The 21,325-nt window shown below is 41.2% G+C and overlaps 1 protein-coding gene across 2 annotated transcripts in view; it reads left to right on the top strand.

Moving 5' to 3' along the window:
- Positions 1-2,866: 2,866 nt before the first annotated feature.
- Positions 2,867-21,325, top strand: part of haus8 (HAUS augmin like complex subunit 8) — a 191,224-nt gene continuing 172,765 nt past the window's right edge. The window contains exons 1-2 of one of the 2 annotated variants that reach the window (XM_067370574.1): positions 2,867-2,989; positions 3,371-3,486. The gene's annotated coding sequence lies outside the window, so the exon portion shown is untranslated. The remainder of the gene's footprint in view (positions 2,990-3,370; positions 3,487-21,325) is intronic. The other variant, XM_067370575.1, reaches the window with a different exon arrangement.

Raw genomic sequence — 21,325 nt, 5'->3', positions numbered from 1 at the left:
GCACAAATTTCATTGGAGCTTGACGAGAACTAAAAATTTATGAAACTTGTGTCAGTTCGGAGGATGTGCAGAAATATCTGAAAGAACAGCATTGCACCTGGATATTCAATCCACCTCACACCTCTCATATGGGTGGTCACTGGGAGTGAATGATCGGGATTGCTCGTTGCATTCTTGATTGCATGCTACTTAATGAGAAATCTTCCCAAGGCGGAAGTTACTGCGGTGATGAATTCACGACCTTTAATCCCAGTGTCCTCCGACCCAGAATTTCTCTTTATTCTCACCCCTGCTACTCTTTTGTCACAAAAGACAGGTGCAACACCTCCCCCACCTGGAAACTTTGAGAATAATGAGTTGCTTAAAGAACAATGGAAACAAGTACAAAGGTTAGCTGACATCTTCTGGACAAGATGGAAAAGGGAATACCTCAGTACTTTGCAATCCCGACGAAAGTGGCAAGACAGAAAAACTAATTTGAAAGAAGGGGATATTGTCTTGGTAAAGAACATTCAAGTTAACAGAAATGAGTGGCCAATGGCAATTTTTGTAAAAACGTCCGCAAGCAAAGATGGATTGGTAAGGAAAGTGGATGTTAAAGTGACTAAGGATGGCATTCAAAAAATCCTGTCACGACATCTCTGAACTTATCCTCCTACTGTCACCTGATAAGTTATAAATCGATTTGGGATTCTTAAAATCCCAAACGGGGAGTGTGCAGTGTTGATTTAGATTTTGATGGGAATTATCTTATGTATGTCTACTCTGAGGACTTTAATTTTGAAAAGCTGTCACAATTAGCCTCTTAGTTCAGGAAGCAGGAAGTACCAGTTGTACCACAGAAGTTCAGAAAAATTGTAGTAGCTGTGACATCCCAAAACATCTTCTTTCTTTGTATCTGTTAAACGAAATGTCTGTAAGTACACAGTGTTCATTTATTGTGTGATATGTTTGAGAAGGTTATTTTGATGTACATTTTCTTAGTTTATTTAACCTTACTTTATCATCAATCTGTAATCTTTCAGTTTCATACTTGGTAATAGTGTCTTTTGTATATTTTTACAGTTTCACAGTTGAATCATAAAGTTCATAAACGACTTTATGTCTCCAGCTAAGTTTTTTGAGTCACTGTTTAACTTACTGGATAGTTAGATGCTAGAGAATTCTAACAAGGCCAGTACAAACTGGACACTTTTAAGACCCGCATTCCAACTTCGCCTCAGACATAGGCGCAAGTCAAACGAGCGCGGTGAGGACGGGGGACTTTCAGTTGAACAACAGTGAACTGGTCAGATGAGATGTTCCAACCAGCTGTTAAGCCTCGAGGCGCGACTCAAGAATTGCTTGCGCAAATGCACCGGCGCACACCGCATAGATACTTTATTATAGCTTAACTAAAGCGAAAAAAACAACAACGGGCATGCACCGTCGTTATTCTGTTGTAAATGAAGTCATGAAATTACCAAACGTGATTAAAGCTACCTCAAAACTGTGCATGCATGTATGTATTTGTTGACATGGTTTTAAAGCTGTTGTTATCCAATTTGTTGGCCTTAAAATGAAATTAAAATTTTCTCGGGGGAGCATGCCCCCCTACCCCCGTAGCTAACTAAGTTTTGTGACCTCGGTAATTATGAAATCCTGCGTACGGCCCTGTTTCTTTTCTAGCGAAATCAAAAGTAATCATGTATTTCTCCAGTGCGCAGTTTTGTGGGTAAAAGTATATGCACTGTGTGATCAATGTGTGAAAATAAATGGGAGCAAAAAACACGGCTGAATGTAAAGAGTTGTGTCTCCTTATTCTATTCATATAAATATATAATTGCATCTTTACCAGTAAAAAACTTTGGGGGAAGACCCACCCACATTTTTTTTGCTTCCGACGCCCATGCGTTCCACACCCGTAAGACCTTCATTAATCTTCGGAACACAAATTAAGATATTTTAGTCGAAATCCGATGGCTCCGTGAGGCCTTCATAGGGAGCAATGACATTTCTTCTCTCAAGATCCATTAATGTACTAAAAATATATTTAAATCAGTTCATGTGAGTAATCAGAATGTATCGAATCTGCTGAATGAATGAATCAGTGTATCGAATCTGCTGTTCGGAGCGCCAAAGTCATGTGATTTCAGCAGTTTGACATGCGATCTGAATCATGATCCGATACACTGATTCATTCATGCTCCGATGCTTCATGAAGCAGTGTTTTGTAATCGGCCATCACAAAATAAGTCGTTATTTAGTTTTTTTGGTGCACCAAAAATATTCTTGTCGCGTTATAATATTAATATTGAACCACTGTACTCACATGAACTGATTTAAATATGTTTTTAGTACCTTTTATGGATCTTGAGAGAGGAAATGTCATTGCTCCCTATGGAGGCCTCACTGAGCCACCAGATTTCAACAAAAAATATCTTAATTTGTGTTCCGAAGATGAGCGAAGGTCTTACGGGTGTGGAACGGCATGAGGGTTAGTAATAAATGACAACATTTTCATTTTTGGGTGAACTAACCCTTTAATACGGTTGAGGAATGCGGTTGTCACGCCCGTATTTTACTGAACTGTGTGTGTACAGAACGCGATTAAGCACTAAAATGTGAAATGACAACCAAATTTAGCTTCAGTGTACATGGCCAATGTGTTGTGTACCCCTGTGTAATTATTTAACAATTAATTATTAAAAGGAAATAATTTAAGAGGTTGTTAAAATAATAAACTAACCCGAAATGAGTAAAAGGTGAAAGAAAAATTCTTAAATCAAAGTGAAATGGATGTCAGTGTGATGATTGACATTTCGGTAATTGTCCAATTATGTGAGGTTCTGTTGAAGTCCCGCCCCACCATGCTAGTTGCTGTAAGGGGGAAGCCATTTTATCTCTGCGTGACTGGTGAGACGAGCAGCAGTATAACTTTGAGTGAAAGTTAAAATCGTCAGAGAAGATTAAACCAGAAAAGTTTTATGGCATATTTTCTTTGGATTTGGTGAGTACACATTTTGAGATGTGTGAACTCTCATGAATGTGTTTAATTGTGTACGTTACTGAATTGAGAGAGTGAAAACGTATTTCATTATCAGAATGAAATACAGATAAAATCTTATGTTGAACAAGCTAAAAGAGTTTAATGGTTAAAAGATGTGTATATGAGTTCTTAATGTTCATATTGTGGTGTTAATGATATTGAACGAATGATTTTATGTTCGTTTATGTAGAGCAATGTTATCTAAGATGCCGAATTTGATGGAAATGTAGCAGTAAATGCTGAACAAGATAATAAGTGCTACTGTTCACTGTTGTTAAACTAAAAGCAGTGAATTTAATGTGTATTGTGAACTAAATACTGCCTGTTACACATGCATGTCAGGTTTTGTCCTACGCTGAAGCTGCGTTCATTTCAGCGTGACGATTTAAGATGGCGCCTCCAGCGAGATGAACGTTGATTGTGAGATTCGAGATTCAAACCAGCACCTGTGGAATTGGGTAGGAAAGTTATTTCCCTGCTACTTTTGTTTTTGATGCTGCGTTCACGTCACCTTGTATTTACCGGTATCTTGAAATGACAACATGTGACGCTATATTCGGAGCTGTTCACGTCCTTTTGGTCCTTGGACTGGGAATTATGCGTTTCCATGGCACAACTATCAACGCCTAAATTAATCTATCCGCTTGTCGTGACCAAGCGGCAACCTCCCCCTTTCTCTCGTGAAGCCAATAGACCCTTTTACAGCCCACGTGATCAAATAGTTGCGCGCGCATTTTGGCAACGGAAGGGGTGTTGTTGCCTATTGGTTTTAACGTGTTAGCAACTCTGAAAGTTTTTCAGGGCTCTCAAGTGTAACGCACTGAGCGTGACAGTCACTCATTTCGGTCTTTTGTCACGCACTCCCGCCACACATTGTATTTCTCACGCAGAAAAACTATTTTTCATAATTTAATAAATCAAGCGCGTCTCCCATGGAGTAGCCTGCCACTTATCAGCCAATCAAAAAAAGAAAGGGGCTACACAGTAGCCAATCAGAAAATGGCACTATTGTATCTAGGTAAGATTGCAACAACCAATGAAAAAAAAAAAAACATATCCTGGAATTGTTCACCATCATCCTCGCTCACCCACGGAGGAAAACACTGGAGCTCTGAGCATCACTTTGAGCACAGAATAAGTCATGATCTCCTATTTTAATGTTAGAACAAATTCACAGCTTGTTTGACACAAACAATGACAACTTGACTGCTGTTAGAGAATGTTTCCGAGTGTCTGAACTTAGTCAACAGTTTTACAGCCTGTTCACTGAAAACACCTGCTCAGTAGTCTAGACCTAGTTATATTTTCGTTATCACATGATGACTGACATTTTGTCACATTAAACATCTCTCTCTCCAAATAGGCTTAATAATTTTATAAGCACTATTATTGTGTATTACATCGTCGATGTTATTGGTCACTTTAAAAATCATGTCATGTTGTTGGATATTTGTTATTCTTGTCTGTCTTTAAAACTTGAAAGCCCTGGTTTATGTATATATATCTGGGCACTGTATTTGGCCATCTGCTAACGTCTTCTATCCACTCGACTACACGGATCTGAAAGCCGGATACCATTTGATAAAGTCAACTTTTTAAAATAACTTTATCTGTCTGTGTTGCTTAATCCGCTCGCGAAGCTGTAGATATATATATCACTTTCGGAGTTGCTAACACATTAGAACCTATGGGGAACAACACCACTTCCGTTGCCAAAATGCGCACGCATACGTCGCTACGTCGTCATTGTGTGCAAACAGTAAAAGGGTCTATACGGAACTGATAACCAATAACTTAAACTGCGATTCATTGACTGGCCGCTAGAAACAGGCTCCAAAAGAGAGCAGAATCTCATTGAGTCCTATGTTAAATTGGCCAAGTTTATAGCAGAAAAAAACATGTTTACAAGTTGGTTCAAATTGTGGTTTTGGTCTATACTGCTATTTTTGCCCTTCATGACAACTCTGAGGGGGGTGAATTTTTTTTATAACTTATCTGTTTAAATTATATTAAGCCTTAAAGTTCTGCATAATTAAGGGCGTGGTCACTTGAGTGACAGGTAGATTGTGCTGCTGTCTGTGAGCTGTCACTTTACCTCAGCTGCCGCTGAATTTGGCATCTCAGTTGTTTTTTTTTTTTTCTCGATTATTTTATACAATTATAAAATATGGCTTGCTGCATAATATTCGAGACTGATGTGCGTCTTTGTAGATGTGCATGCATGTGGAAGAAACAGAACACATGTTGTTGGATCGTGGCATTAACTACAATGACAATGGCGGGAGGATATCAAAATCCGACAGCACTGCTTGGATATTTATAACTAAAACTGCTGCACTATTTTGAAAAAAATATACTTTGGACACAGGCTCATTTGTTTGTTAGATACGATAGTATACAGTTTTACAACATAAAGGCTGTTCAGATTGCATCCTTTCTTGAAGAACGATGACAGAGAGCAGATCATTAAGAAATGTGACATGTTTTTTTGTTTTGCAATGGACACTCATATTTTACCCAAGTGCCACAGATTGGATTCATCTCGCGATCTCTATTTCATTATAAAGGTATGAAGTCCCATTTTATTTTCCATGTTGTTATTTGCACACCCAACACTACTGGTGTTGGAGGATCTATATTTAAAAAAAAACACCGTAGATTGACAGTAAACCTTTAGAACGTTCTGATGATAAAACGTATCTTCATTAATATTTTAGATCGTATCTAAGATAGATAGCTCATTTGCCTGCTAACATGGTCACGTCGAGCTAGACGGGCGTGGTTTCAGCAACCAATCACATCAGCTCAAACCACCTCCCCGCCTCTTTGCCCATTTTCAGTTATCCGGGAGTGACGTGCGGTGACGTGCAGCTAAGATGGCCGCGGCCTCATTTTCGCTTCAAAACTGCTGTTCAGAACTCTATGGGTGACGTCACGGACGCTACGTCCATATTTTTTTACAGTCTATGGTCGTGACGTAAAGAACGCGGTTTCCGGGTCCAAGCCTTCACTTGAGAATGCCATCGACGGCCGTTTATGAGCGCTAATTATTCATATAAAACATCATTCATTTAAAAAAGTTAAACATTTTAAATACTTACAGTCTACACAAGTCTCCGTGCTCACAGCGTCACAGATATTAATATTTTAATGATTTATAAAGGATGAATCATTGTCTGGCCATCTGGAATTTTGGTATGGAGATAAAGGTTATAATTATATATATTTTTTGTAGTATTACACCACATCGTGTATGTATATTAGCACCATTTGTTGTTTTCTTGTGGTATGAGATAGAGCGTTAGGATCCGGAAGCGCTGCCGCGTGACGTCAGAATTAACAACCGGATAGCGGTCAGGTGGTATAGTGGCCATGTAAGCTAAGAGTTTTCTGAAAGCTCCCAGATGTACCACAAGCTGTAACTACGATCTCTACGAGGACTTGAATGCTTTTTACAAGATAGAATCTTGTAACTACATTACCAGGCCGTGTGAACGCACCTTTAGTAACTGCTCAGGAGCTAATAATTGCTTTAGAATTGTTTTTCCGCGATTCTAAAAAAAACTTTCCCTGGGTCTCAATCAGCTCCCTAGTTCCCTAGGTCGTGAATCAGTATCACCATCTGCACTTTGGAGAAACTGATCTGATACTGTGCGTGTACTATTCTGTGTTATTGTTAAGCTCCATAAAAGGCACAAAAACATTAAAAAGCACCATAAAGTTTTTGTGCACTATATTCCAAGTGTTCTGAAGCCATTCCATAGTTTAATTTGAGGTACAGATAAATATTTAAGTTGTTAAATTAAAGTTCACGTAAATGCCTCCCTCCGCTGCGGCTGTCAGTCATTCTCCATTCAGCATTCAGACTGCGTGTCGCGTTCGGTTATGACAGTCAACACAATGAAACTCTCCCTAAGATGAATCAATGTTTCTATTATTATGCTTCATCTGTAGATAATGATACCGGTAATACAATACGCATCAATATATCTTCATTTTGTGCTTTGAACTTTTCACTGCGGAGCGCTGCCGCTGCGCGCTCTGATTACATGATGCTTCAAGCGCTTTGTGCCACTCCGTATGAGAGCCGTTCATGTTATAATACTTTTGCACAATGAAAGATTGTTAATGGCAATTATAATCATAATTTTCATATTTTAATTAAGTCATTTAATAGCTTCTAATTTCGTCCACATTTTCATATTTATTCACAAAGTTATAGAATAAACAAATAGGCCTAGGCTATGCATTGATTTATGAAAAGAAAGTATTATGATAAAGTTAAAGTCTGCATCACTTTTCAGTTTTCAACTTAAACGCTTTTTGAGTATTGCGAGTGAACGCGATCATCTTTTCCTCTTTAGGCTACTACTTTACAGAAGGAAATAAACATGAATGAAAATCAAAGAATATGTTGAAAGTTGCAGTAGCTTACCGAAATCTGTATCACGTCAGTTCAATCAGTGTTGTAAACAATATCACGTATATAGGCTACCTCAGAAAAGCCATTCGTTGACCATAAACTAGTCAGCAGCAATAAAAATAAAACAAAAACAAAACAGATTAGAAACTTAATTATGTAAGCATAAGTATTATAATATATTAAAAAAAAAAAGGTCAAACTGGGTGTGTAAGCAAACGCATTGTTTTTATTTTATTCTGGATACTGAACTCGCTCTGCTGCCACACTGGAGTGCATTCACCACCTACTGGACAGGGGTGGGAATTAGTTACAAGCTACATCAGCCTCAGTAATCTGCAGCCTGTCCGTCATTTTGACAGATTTTTTCCGTCACTGCTAAAAAAAAAAAAAATAATAATTCCATCAGTGAAGGAAAATTTTCGGTTAACGCACTTTGAGATTATATATTATATACACGCCACACTACCGCCGATGACACTCCATGACCACGGTGGTGCGGTTGTCATGCCGACCGTCACAGCCCTAAGTGAGGCATACAGTTTATTCATTTAGCACTTTTCTTATTACTTGAATATCAGATCGGATTGGTATCGGCCGATACTTAAACCCCGGTATCGGTATCGGTATTGGAAGCGAAAAAGGCGGATCGGTGCATCCCTAATAATTATTTGCCAAAGTTATGACAAATATGGTTTGTTGCTATGCAGACATGTATTAAAAATTAAGAAAAATATGAAATCAATTTGTTTTCAGCAAACTCCACCAGATTCCTGTTCTACATTTCCCCAAGTAGCACTGTGGTGATTTTTCATGTTCTTTTACTGTTTTATTCTTTAATAATTAGATGGCAAAGTCATGACCAATACAGTTTACACTGCTATACAGACTAACTTTAAAAATTCAAGGAAATCTATTGGTGAGAATTTGTATAATTTGAAACATGGCACAATGATTGTGAATAAGTATGCTCTTCAATTCAGAACTTACTGCTTCATGTGGTTAGAATAAACAAGCCCTGTTAACCACCTATCAACAAGGATTGGACCCTTCAGTGCGGTTGCATCTCGCTGCATACGAAGATTCCATCGGGCTAGAACGCTTCATCCAACTCTCCATACGCTTTGCCACTCGTATGCAGTCGTGTCTTGAAGGGCACCAGGGCAAGCCACTGTTTAATACCTCCCTCCGTCGACCAGAGTCCGTCAGCCATCCAGAACCAGACCATGAGTCCATGCAACTGGATAACTCAAGACTCACGTCCACTGAACGGCAGAGACGGCTGACCCAGAATCTATGCCTTTATTGTGGTTCTCCTGGGCATGTAATCTCCACATGCCCAATTCGTCCTCCTCGTCCCATGGTGAGTGCCATCATTCCCTCTATAAATAAGATGAAACCACTCACCACTGTTGTAACCCTTACTGCTGCTGATGTTTGCATTCCAGTCATTGCACTCCTCGATTCTGGGTCAGCAGGCAACTTCATCTCTGGCGCCCTCTGCCGTCAGCTCAAGCTCAAGACCTCGGCTACGCCATCTACCTACCAGATCAACTCAGTAACTGGAAAACTCCTCAGTAGAAAACAAGTATGTCGGAGTGTCGGTTCCATTCAGCGTCAGGTGGGAATTCTTCATGTAGAAAAACTACATCTGCTGGTTCTGGCAAAACCCAGTCCTCTCTTGGAAGACTGGTGAGATCCTGAAGTGGGGCGACACCTGTTTCTCAAGCTGTTTTTCTGAGTTTCCTGTTCCATCTTCTCCATGTCCTGAACATCTGTTTGTGCCACATTCATTGCAAGTCCAGTAGAAAAATGCTCTGTAGCTATACCACCGTGTTATGCCCCCTTCAGTGACGTCTTTTGCCCGAAGAGAGCTTCCAAGCTGCTTCCACACCGGCCATGGGACTGTGCCATCAATCTGCTTCCAGGTGAATCCGTGCCCAGGGGAAGGATCTACCCCGTCAATCCCGGAGGAGAAGGCCATGGAGGATTACATCAAGGAGGCTCTGGCGAAAGGTTACATCCGCCAGTCTACTTTCCCTGCTGCTTTGAGTTTCTTCTTTGTGGCAAAAAAGGACGGAGACTTGCAGCCATGTATTGATTACCGGGCTTTGAACAACATCACCGTCAAGTTCAGATACCCCCTTCCTCTCATCCCAGCTGCGCTAGAACATCTCCGTGGTGCCACTGTCTTCACCAAGTTGGACCTTCGCTGTGCGTACAACCTCATCCGGATACGTGAGGGGGACGAGTGGAAGACCGGCTTCGTGACCTCGATCCTCAATTGGACACAACCACAACGCAGCCCTGAAGTATCAGCAGATATCGAGTCGACTACATCATCCATTGTGAAGACATCAACACGCCTGCCAGTAGCACAGTTCCTCAACAAACCGTCCATGGCGGCGTGATGAATACGATCCTCAACTGGATGGAACTGAAATAAATACTTTGAATGTTGCGATCCTATCAGATTTATGATAGCAACCTGATTCGTAACAAAGCACTGTTCGAGAACTGGCCCCCCGACTAAGCCTGGTTTCTCCCAAGGTTTTTTTTTTCTCCATTTTAACACCTGTTTGCCACCTGATGTCACCTGTTGGAGTTTGGGTTCCTTGCCGCTGTCGCCTTTGGCTTGCTTAGCTGGGGACACTTGACATTTGATACTCAACAGTATTCTTGACATTTATTCAACAGTGCTTTGATCTGCCTGCATTGACACTATTCTTAATTTTTGCTGCACAGCAGCTCTTCATGTACCAGTTATCAATGTAAAGCTGCTTTTATACAATCTGCATTGTAAAAAGCGCTATATAATAAAGGTGACTTGACTTGACCCTTACTGGACACGGAGTACCTTGTAATGCCGTATGGCCTAGTCAACGCCCCCTCCGTATTCCAGGACTTAATACATGAGGTGCTTCGGGAGTTCCTCCACAAGTTCGTCTTGGTTTATCAATGAAATCCTGATATACTCCCGGAGCATGGCCGAACATCGCCACCACATTGCGGGGGTCCTGAAACGCCTGAGGGAATTCCAACTCTTCCTGAAAGCAGAGAAATGCTCCTTTCATCAGCCCTCAGTGCTGTTCCTTGGATACAACATCGACAGCAGTGGCATACCGATGGACGAGAGGTAGGTGGATGCCATCAGGAACTGGCCAACTCTCTCTACAATTAAAGAGCTCCAACACTTCCTTGGTCTTGCCAACTTCTATTGACGCTTCATCCAAGATTACAGTTCCATCACCAGCCCACTTACAAGCCTCCTTCGTAATAAGCCCAAGTCTATGTCCTGGACCCCAGCTGCCACCAACACATTCAACATCCTGAAAGAAGCCTTCTCCACCGCTCCTCTCCTCGTCCATCCTGATCCCGACAAGCCCTTTGTGGTAGAGGTTGACTCCTCCACCACCGGAGTAGGAGCGGTGTTATCTCAGCAGCATCCATGTGCCACCTTCTCCCGCAAGCTCAACCTGACGGAGGTCAATTACGACATTGGCAACAGGGAACTTCTCGCCATCAAGTTGGCCCTGGAAAAGTGGAGGCATTGATTGGAGGGTGCTAAACATCCCTTCCTAATACTCACAGACCACAAAAACCTAGAGTATCTATGGGTAGCTAAGAGGCTAAACCCAAGACAAGCACACTGGGCATTATTATTATTATTTACCCACTTTAACTGCACTTTAACCCACTTTATCTCCTATCGTCCAGGTTCCAGAAACGTCAAGGCGGATGCCTTATCTCGTCTGTATGCTCCTGAAGAAAATTCTGAAGAACCTGAAGCTATTCTGCTATTCTGCCTGAGAAACTCATCGTCAGTCCCATCACCTGATCTGAGGAAACCATGCCCTCCTCCAATGCCTCTGCCAACACTCCGTCGGGTTGCCCACCAGGCTTGCAATACACCACCAGGGCACGGCACACTCCACTCATCCACACTGCCCACACGTCTCTCGGCACTGGTCACCCGGGGGTCAGTGAAACCCTCTCGCTGCTTAAGGAGCGCTTCAGGTGGCCGAACATGGCATCGGATGTCAGAAGGTACGTGCAGGGAGGCAAGGAATGAGCCTTCTCAAAGAGTCCACAGCATCTTCCATCCGGCAAGCTCCTTCCTCTGCCCTTTCCCAATAGACCCTGGTCACATCTAAAAGTTGATTTCATAACAGACCTACCTGCTTCCAATGACTGTACCTTAGGGCTGGGCGATATATCGAATGCTTTTGTCACGCGCATTTCGTCAGTAAAGCCGGTTCCCTGATTACCGCTAAATCGCCATCACCTGCTTTCAAATGGAGCTGCATTTAATAGACAGAGCCGTAGTTCACTGACAAGCCACGTTCAATATCGATATGAATTGCCGTCGATATTGAACGCGATATTGCGTGGTTTGTCAATGAACTACGACTCTGTCTATTAAATGCCGCTCCATTTGAAAGCAGGTGATGGCGATTTAGCGGTAATCAGGGAACCGGCTTTACTGACTAAATGCGCGTGACAAAAGCATTCGATATATCGCCCAGCCCTACTGTACCTGTATCTTTGTGATTGTTGAGAAATTCTCCAAATCCTGTTGTTTGATTCCTTTAAAGGGACTGCCCACTGCTTTGGAGACTGCTGAACTCATGTTTAATCACATCTTCATATACTACAGATTCCCCGAGGACATTGTATCGGATAGAGGACCTCAGTTCATTTCCCAGGTATGGAGAGCATTCTTCTCAATCCTAGATGTGACTGTCAGTCTCTCATCTGGTTACCACCCACAGTCGAACGGGCAGACGGAGAGGAAGATCCAGGAGATCGGTCGCTTTCTCCGTACCTCCTCTCACGACCACCAGGACTCTTGGAACAGTACCTGGGTTGGGCCGAGTACGCACAAAACTCCCTGGTACAACCATCTACTGGAATCACCCCTTTCCAATGCATGCTCTGTTACCAACCCCCAGTGTCTCCCCCAGAAACTACATACTCGACGCCAATCTGCTTAACACCTTCCACGCTACTTATCCCAACAGACCTGCCCCACATGGAAGAGGACGACCACCACAACGTCGGGGTCCTCGGCACTCAGGAGCGGGCTGTGTGTGTGGGGGGGGGGGGGGTTCTGTCACAGACCCCCAGCGCACTCCCTCACCAGAGTACTGATCACATGCACCTGCACTCAATCAGTACGCCAATCAGTCACCACATAAGACACTCGCACACCTTCAGTCACCGTCCGGTCTCGTTCGCATCTAGCCTTACCTTCATGCTTACCTCAAGGACTCCTTGCGATCTACTTACCTGTCTTCAAGTCTCCTCATGTGTTCCCAGTCTGTGTGTGAGTGTCTTCCGTCTCCAGCATTGCTCCTCTTCACCATTGCCCAGGATCTTCACCACTACCAACATAAAGGACAGTATCATTCATCTATCTCTCATCATTCACTCCAAGGTTCACTACATACTCACCTGCATGTCTGTATCCTCTGCTGTGTGTCAAATAAACATCATTAACTGTTATCTCCAGTCTCCGACCCTTCTGTATTGTAACACAGGTGGAGTTTGCAGAAAGCAAATTGATTTAATATTTTTATTAATTTTTAAAATTGGTCTGTATAGCCAAGTAAACCATATTTGTCATAACTTTTGCATGTAATTATTAAAGAATAAAACAGTAAAAGAACATGAAAATCACCACAGTGGTTCTAGGGGAGATGTAGAACAAGAATCAGGTGGAGTTTGCAGTCAACAGTTTGATTTTATTTATTTTTTAATGAATTTTAAAAATATTTCTACCGACACTAAACGCCTACCACGCAACCTCATGTAGACGCGCAATACATTTTAATCATAGATGGCGTGACTGCAGTTTCAATTCCAAGTATTTTTTTTTTTTAAATGTGATTGAGTGAACTGTTCAATTTTACAACTGTGAACTTTGTAATTGTTTATTTTAAAATTGATATTGGTGTAGATCCTTCTGCATCCTCTCTTCCACTTCGACTGCAGTCACACCTTTACCATTAAGGGACAATATTTGCTCCCTAAATTTATTTTCCAGTGCATTTTTTTTTTTTTTTTTTTTTTTACCTTTATTAATAACTTTATAAAAATGTTTTAAATAAAAATGTTCAATAGAGAAATATGCAATGATGGTAAAACTAAGTAAAACTTTTAGATATTAAACTAAAACTGCCAGTAGGTGCAGCAAGTCACTGTTTTTATGAGTGAGTCATTGAGTTATTCATTCAGTAATGAAACAAGAGGCTGTGAATGAATCATTGAATCATTGTTCAAAGCTGCAGAATTGTTCGTGAAACACCGACGTGTATTGTAGTTCTGCTGTGGTTTTCATCAGAACTATTCATTGCAAAATAGAGTAAATACCAAAGGTACTGTGTTTAAAATGTATGTTTTGTTTTTTGACCTGTTGTATAATAATGTCATGTTTGTGGTCATGTGGATATTTGGGAACAATTGCATTCTTGCTCGTTATCATTAAATACAAGAACTCACACAAGGTACGTTTTTGTATCAGAGAAAGTTTGAGTCTTAAATTGAAATGAATCCATTATCTGTGTCTATATTTGTTCTTCATGTGAGTAAGTGCTAAATCCCCACTTTCACAAAGGTGCATTGTCGAGAACGGCAGTAATTTAGCGTTAAAGGCAGCAGACTCTGCTCACAATCTATCATATGAATGCTGCTTCTGTGGATAGTCATTTTTGACTTAAAATGATGAGGTAATTTAATTAAATGTTCTGGATTTACGACATTTTTGCAGTTAGAAATGCATGCTCGATTTTAATATTATTTTAAGGTACAATTAAATGAACTATTCAGCATTTTTGTTCACGTACCCCCTTTTGTCACCTCACGTATCCCAGTTTGGGAACTACTGGCTTAGAATAATTGAACGAACAAACCAAGAGTCAGGTGAAATTGTTCACTTACTTTCAATTGAATTAAATTTAAAAGTCTTAACACACTGTGTTGCTACTGAACAAAAATTGACAAATTGTTGATTTAGCATTTTATTTATTTTTTTCCTTTCAAAAATCAGCAATTTCTTTAATAGTTAAAGCAAATCTTTGTATTAAAATTATTTTACCAGTATTGTCTTTATCACATCTCCATAGTCGTACCTACTGGCCTATGGTAATATTAGTAACAAATGCAATATTATTTGTCACGTGTGCTCCACTTGCAAGGAAGGCTCCAACAACACAGCTGTTCCAGCAGGAGATACTATATGTCTGTTCCTCGATTAATCTGCCGGCGCACTGCCTGGCCATTTCCTAGTGCAATTGTAGAGGGCCAGTCCTATTCTGAACTGTTCCTGGAATCCAGGTAGGGCCTGAACTGAAGTTCTTGGTATACACCTGATCACCTACACTCAAATGTCTCTCTTTATCATGCTGATTGTGGTACCACTTTTGCTTCACTTGCTTGCAGTCAGGGTGAATGAGATCTAAGGTAGACCTCAATTTCCATCCACACAACAGCTCCCGGGTGACTTTCAGCCATTAGAAGCTGCATGGTACAGTGCAGTGGTAATGTACTTGATGCCATTATAGTACATGAATTCTTGAAACTCCTGACTTGTGAAACAGCTGCCTTTTTCTGACACTACTATTTCTGGTAACACATGTTGGCTGAAGCTTTGTCTCAGGCACTGGATGTTAACAGTGGATGTGGATCTATTCAACGAATAAGCCTCTATCCATTTAGAGTACACATCCACCAGTATCAGGAACATTTTACCTAGCCACGGTCCTGCATAATCACTTTGGATCCTCCTCCATGGCAGCTTTGGGATTTCCCAGGGATGTAAGGATGCACCAAGTTCATCCTGTTGTTTAAGGTATGCTCCAAAATCTGTATCCTCCAGCCTCTAAGGCCATCCTCTAAGCACATATTCTCTCACCCATGCTAAAACAGGATCTTTATTGGTCCATTTCTGCTTTTACCAGTGACACATCATTTTCATCCAGTAGCAGTATTCTCTCTTCCTCTGTTGGAGTCGGCAACGGCAATCTGCTCAATCCATCATCGTTTTGTTGATCCTGGCCTGCTCGATACACAATGGTGTAGTCATACCCACACAACTGCCCATTGCTGGGTACATGGTATTTGTCTCCTTTCTCAACAGCGTGTGCAATGGTGCCAACACTGTACAGGCTAGGCAGGAACTTGTGATAATAATTCAGCAGGCCTAGATAAGCCTTCAGTACACTCACTGTCTGAGGAGCGGGTGCTTCTTGAATCACCTGCACTTTTGTGACCAAAGAAGACCACTTCCTTTCTCAGGAACTCACACTTGGTCCACTTCTTCCTCCAGTTTCTTAGATGTTCTTTTTCACTGGCCCCTGTGACTGTCATCCTGATAAACTGTAACGTGTTTTATGTTTTGCAGGACTCCCTCCATGGTGCGTTGGAAAATGGCTGGATTCGCCGCCACTTCAAAAGGCAGCCTACAGCAAGTTTACATTCCCTTGTGTGAGTTAATAGCCACATATTTCCTGGCAATCTCATCCAGCATAATTTGCTGATACACATGGCTCATGTCCAGTTTGGAGAATTGTTGGCCTCCAGCTAACTGAGTGAACAAATCTTTCACTTTCAGAATAGGATATTGTTCCACACTGGATGATCTGTTTACCATGAGTTTGTAATCTCCATAAAGGAGCCATTTGATTTCTTAACACAATTTCGAATACAATGATGTTCTCCTCAACCAGTCTCTGGAGCTCGGCCTCCACCAAGGGCTTAACAGCAAATGGAATACATCTGGGCTTGTAGAATCATGGTTGGGCCTTGGGTGTTGACATGAATTTTAGCTGTGGTGCCTTTAAGCTGCCCCAGCTCTTCGTTGAACACCTCTGCATGTCTGTCTAGCATGTCTGTCAACTTCAGTGCTGGCTCTGTGGTTACTTGATTCACCAGCTCTGGCAGCAACCGTAAGTCTTTTAGTCAGCTTATCCCCAACAAATTATTATTTTTTTTCCTCCCCCTTTCTTCTTTCTTACATTTTTGATTTCCATTGTTCCTGTAGTCTGGCCTAGCACCTCCATCTTTTCACCAGTACACGTCTTCAGTTTCAAACTGCAAGGTTTCCATTCTGGCATGTCTGTTTGTTTCCACAACTTAGAATATTGCTGATGATCGTCACTCCACAACCTTTGTCGACTTCAAACTCCACTTCCATGCAATTCACATTCACCTTCTGTGTGATAAGAGCCACTTTGGGTTGGACTTGGGATATACTGTATATTGTGTTAAAGTCCTGTAGTCAATTATTTTATCCCTTAAAACTCATATTTGATCACCAAAATGGCTTATTTAAAAAAAAAAAAAATTCAAGTGAGATTTTCTCAGTAGAACAGACAGTATTGTAGCATATGTTCAAGTATCAGACTGGGGCAATAAACTTTGGAATTTTCAGAATGCTTTTAGCCTGCTGATCCTGTGTTTGTAAATCTCACATTGGCTCCGGCCTGGTGGACACTAATGGATCACGAGACCCGTTTTATGGCTATTTTGATAGATTCCTGAATACTTCCCCTGCGACTTCAAAGGGACCGCGGCCACCTCGGATCGAATTACGGCAAGCCAGGCGCGCACAGATATTACAGCCAAAACCAATGCACACACACAAACATGCTTAGAGATTGAATGTACATTTATTCTCAAAATATGACTGCCAAAATGTACCCGTCATGCAGTTCAAGTTGCATTTCGAATTCGTTGTGTAGAAGTTTAGAAATGACTGTAGTGGGTTAATTTTCATGTTAAGCGATAGTATTAGAGTATAAAGTGTATCTTCCTTAAATGCTGTTGGCCACCTGTCAAGTTTGGACTCTTCGTAAAGCTCTTTGTCTGCCTTATTCACCCATGTATGTCATTGTACTGTAAAATGCATTGTTCTATTTTTAATGGTACTAGGAAAAAGTACACTCCGATTTGATGCCTCGTAAGTTATGCAAATCAAGTCGAAAGACAAGACAAAGGAAGTTTTGCCCACCAAATGGGGCACCCTGACCATTGGTTGCTTCAACCAAGGAGGCGCGGCAGCCAGCCGACTATAAGCCGCAACTTTTTTCCCATGCTTTGAACCTTGCGGCTTAAACAATGACGTGGCTAATATATGTATTTTTCCCGCTTTCAATTTTTTTTTTCTTTTGCTCAGTTTTTTGGCGGCATGAAGCTTTCATTAGACCAATGAAATTGCCGAATGGGTTAAGGTCAAACTTTTTTGTTTACTGTTTAGATTAAATCAAGAGCGCTCTCCTATCATTCTGATTACGGTAGTCATTTTGTCATTTTGTCACCCTCATCATGGCAAAGACAGAGAAATGCATATGATGCAGCTTTCAAGTTGAAGGCGAGTGATCTGGCTGTTGGAAAAGGAAATAGAGCTGCTGCATGGGAGCTTGGTCTTAATGAGTCAATGATAAGATGTTGGAAACAGCAACGTGAGGAATTGACTCTGTGCAAAAAGACAACTAAAGCTTTCAGAGGGAAGAAAAGCAGATGGCCTGAACTAGAAAATGAGCTCGAAGACTGGGTCAACACACAGAGAGCAGACGGCCGAGGTGTTTCAACTGTGCAGATCGGACTGAAAGCCAAAACAGTCGCCACCGCAATGAAGTTTGAGGATTTTAGAGGTGGACCATCGTGGTGTCTCCGATTTATGAGACGTAAAGGCCTGTCCATCAGGGTACGGACGAGTCTGTGTCAGCAGCTCCCTCCTGACTACAAGGAAAAAGTTTCAAACTTCCACAAATTCACTGATGCAAAGATAGCGGAGCATTCCATCGGCCCGCACAACATCATAAACATGGATGAGGTTCCTCTGACGTTTGACCTGCCTCTCACTCGGACTGTCAACAGGAAAGGCGAATCGTCCGTCACTCTGAAAACAACCGGGCATGAAAAACAGCACTTCACCTGTGTTCTGAGCTGTACGGCATCGGGAGAAAAGCTTCCACTGATGGTGATTTTTAAACGCACGACGATGCCAAAAGAAAAATTCCTGAGAGGAATTGTTGTGAAAGTCAACAAGAAAGGATGGATGACGGAAGGCCTAATGCATGAATGGCATACGGAGTGTTACGGTAAGCGACCGGAGGATTCTTTCACAGGAACAAGGCATTGCTCGTTTTGGATAGCATGAGGGCCCACACAACCGATTCGGTGAAAGAAGCCATCAAGAGGACAAACTCAATTCCCGCTGTGATTCCTGGAGGCACAACAAAGTATTTGCAGCCACTCGACATCAGTGTAAATCGTGCATTTAAGGTGGCGCTCTGGGTTCAGTTGGAGGCTTGGATGACAAGTGAGGAAAAAGTCCTTCACTAAAATGGGCCGCATGAGAAGAGCAACTTATGGTCAAGTTTGCCAGTGGGTCCTGACAGCATGGAGCATTGTCAAAAAATCCACTATCATCAACGGGTTTCGAAAGGCTGGACTGCTGCATGTTGAAGAGGGCTCAGCGGGGGATTTGCCTCCGGATGAAAGTGATGATGATTTTTGTGACAGGCCGTGTTTCGTTAAAGCCTATTTATTTTTGTTAACCTATTTATTTTTGTTACAAGCTGTGTTTCGTTAAAGCCTGTGTAAAGTTAATTTGTTTCAATGTACCGGTAGGCACCTGCGGCTTATGGACATGTGCGGCTTACTTATGTTCAAAATAATATATATTTTTTAATTCAGTGGGTGTGGCTTATATTCAGGTGCGCTCAATAGTCCGGAAATTATGGTAGTCTGTGACGTCACAAACACCCACGATTTCAAACCGCGGGTTTTAGACTGTCTTTGGTTTACTGCAGTTTCAAACATAAAATACTCAGCAATGGTGCTGTCTTATGAATTTGCACATGGATTGTCTTAAAGCATATTAAAAACACTACAAAGACATATAAACAACATTAAAAACTTGATTTTCACCATAGGGGGTCTTTAATATCACTGGTGTCCTCCCTCTCATCACTTTCTTCTCTAGTGAGATGAGTTCTCCTACCTTTTTCTTTTTTCTCTCCTTTTTGTCCTTTGAACACCGTTGTTGGCACCCCACAGAAGCTTGCTTGGCCCTGCATGCTTGTTTTGTGTCCACGTTTTCCACATCTATGGCAGTTCATTCAGAAGCTTTCATTCCTCTGGCGCATATTGTTTTTTACATCCGTAACACGCGTCTTCTTTTTATCACCCTTTCTCTCAGCTGAGTACACTCTATACACTGCTGTCTGTCCTCTAAGTGTCTATTGCGTTTTGTCCTGCCTCTTCAGTTAACTCCTTCAGGTCGGCGGTCGCGCTGGTGATACCACCTTACTTTTTTTCTTATTGGTGTGAAAGAGACTCAAAATACTCAGCCGAATTTGATCACACATACCAGTGTTATACAACATTCTAAAGTGTTGTGTACTATATATTTCGCAAAAATAAACAAACATGATGTGTGATCTGATGTCTCCCTCTCAGTGAAGTCAATTCTGAAATGCAAGTTAAAATGAACTGAAACTCATGAAAATACTTGCCACACAGACGAGAGACATGTCTACATAATGCTTGGAATGTTTACATTTAAATAAAGTAAGTCAAATCAAAAACAAATATTCTGTTTATAAAAAAAAAAAACTTTTGAAACCAAGGAGAGGTTCCTTTTCCTTAACACTTCATTATCTGTAATGAGCTGAGACCGCCACACCCCTGCGCTGTTCACATGGTAAATAGTTTGTGAACTGTCTGCATCGCACACGCCCCTCGTTCTATGCCACACAAAACATCAGATTCACTGAATGTTTGTCATGTTTTGAGGATGGCGCACTACTCTGGTAAAGAGGCCCTTCAGATGATTCTGGACGGACTCGAAGGATGATTGAGATGACGAACAGTGCATTTCAAACAGCGAATTGACTCTGAGGAGGATAAAAGTACGGGGTAAGTTGTTTAGTGTTATATAATTCTTTTTCTGATAATATAAAACTTGTATGAATTTTCACACTATATTGTGCTTATAGTGAATAAAGATGTAAATGTTTGAAATGCACTAAATACATGCAGTCTATATGGCCCATCAACAGATACTCGCGGCCTACGGCCAATCAATATATATTTTTCCGTCCTATCGCCCATTGTCAGCAGATATATACATACATTATGTGTCCATACCCACTAATTGCCCATCAGTTTACTTTGGACAATGTATGCTAACAGTGTTTTATTTGTTTAGGAATGTGTCTGCATTGTGCTCGCCTTCACCAGCACCACGCACGGGCACGCAGGTGTCATTCAGTTCTCAGTGCGATCGAGAATCATACCCAGTGCACAGACATAATATTTTACAGATGTTTACATCGTCATAATACAAAAGTATGTTCTTGTACGAAAACTTGCTGTCTTTGTTATGAATGGCCATTATTGATTGATGATAATATTATAATTTCTTTGTGTTATCAACATGAGTAAGTGCACAGTAATATTTTAGATGTAACTGTAAACATCATAATTCAAAACGTATATGTACATGTATGGCATTACAGAAACTGTTGTCTTTGTTGTGCATGGTGATAATGTAAAACTCATGAGTTTTCAGACTATTTTAGCTAGTTTTGGCTAGCTTTTGACAAAATTGCCTTAATGTCACATACAAATGTTTTTGTATATATGCTCAAGTGTAAATGCTTACAATAACTGCTGTCTTTATGCATGGCCATAGTGATTGTGTTGTCAATATGCTCATGCTTTTTTTTTTTTTTTTTACACAGATGTGACAATGAGAATTTCCAAACACCTGTTCAAAAGAGATCCCAAGAGATACAACAAACACATGGGGGGCATTGACCTGTCTGATCAGCTGATACAGTGCTACACAACACAGCACAACCATAAAG

Source organism: Chanodichthys erythropterus, chromosome 20, assembly GCF_024489055.1.
Source record: "Chanodichthys erythropterus isolate Z2021 chromosome 20, ASM2448905v1, whole genome shotgun sequence".
In the NCBI taxonomy this organism is placed as follows: Eukaryota; Metazoa; Chordata; class Actinopteri; order Cypriniformes; family Xenocyprididae; genus Chanodichthys; species Chanodichthys erythropterus.
Note: the sequence above shows the minus strand (reverse complement) of the source record. Positions and strands in the feature narration are given on the sequence as shown.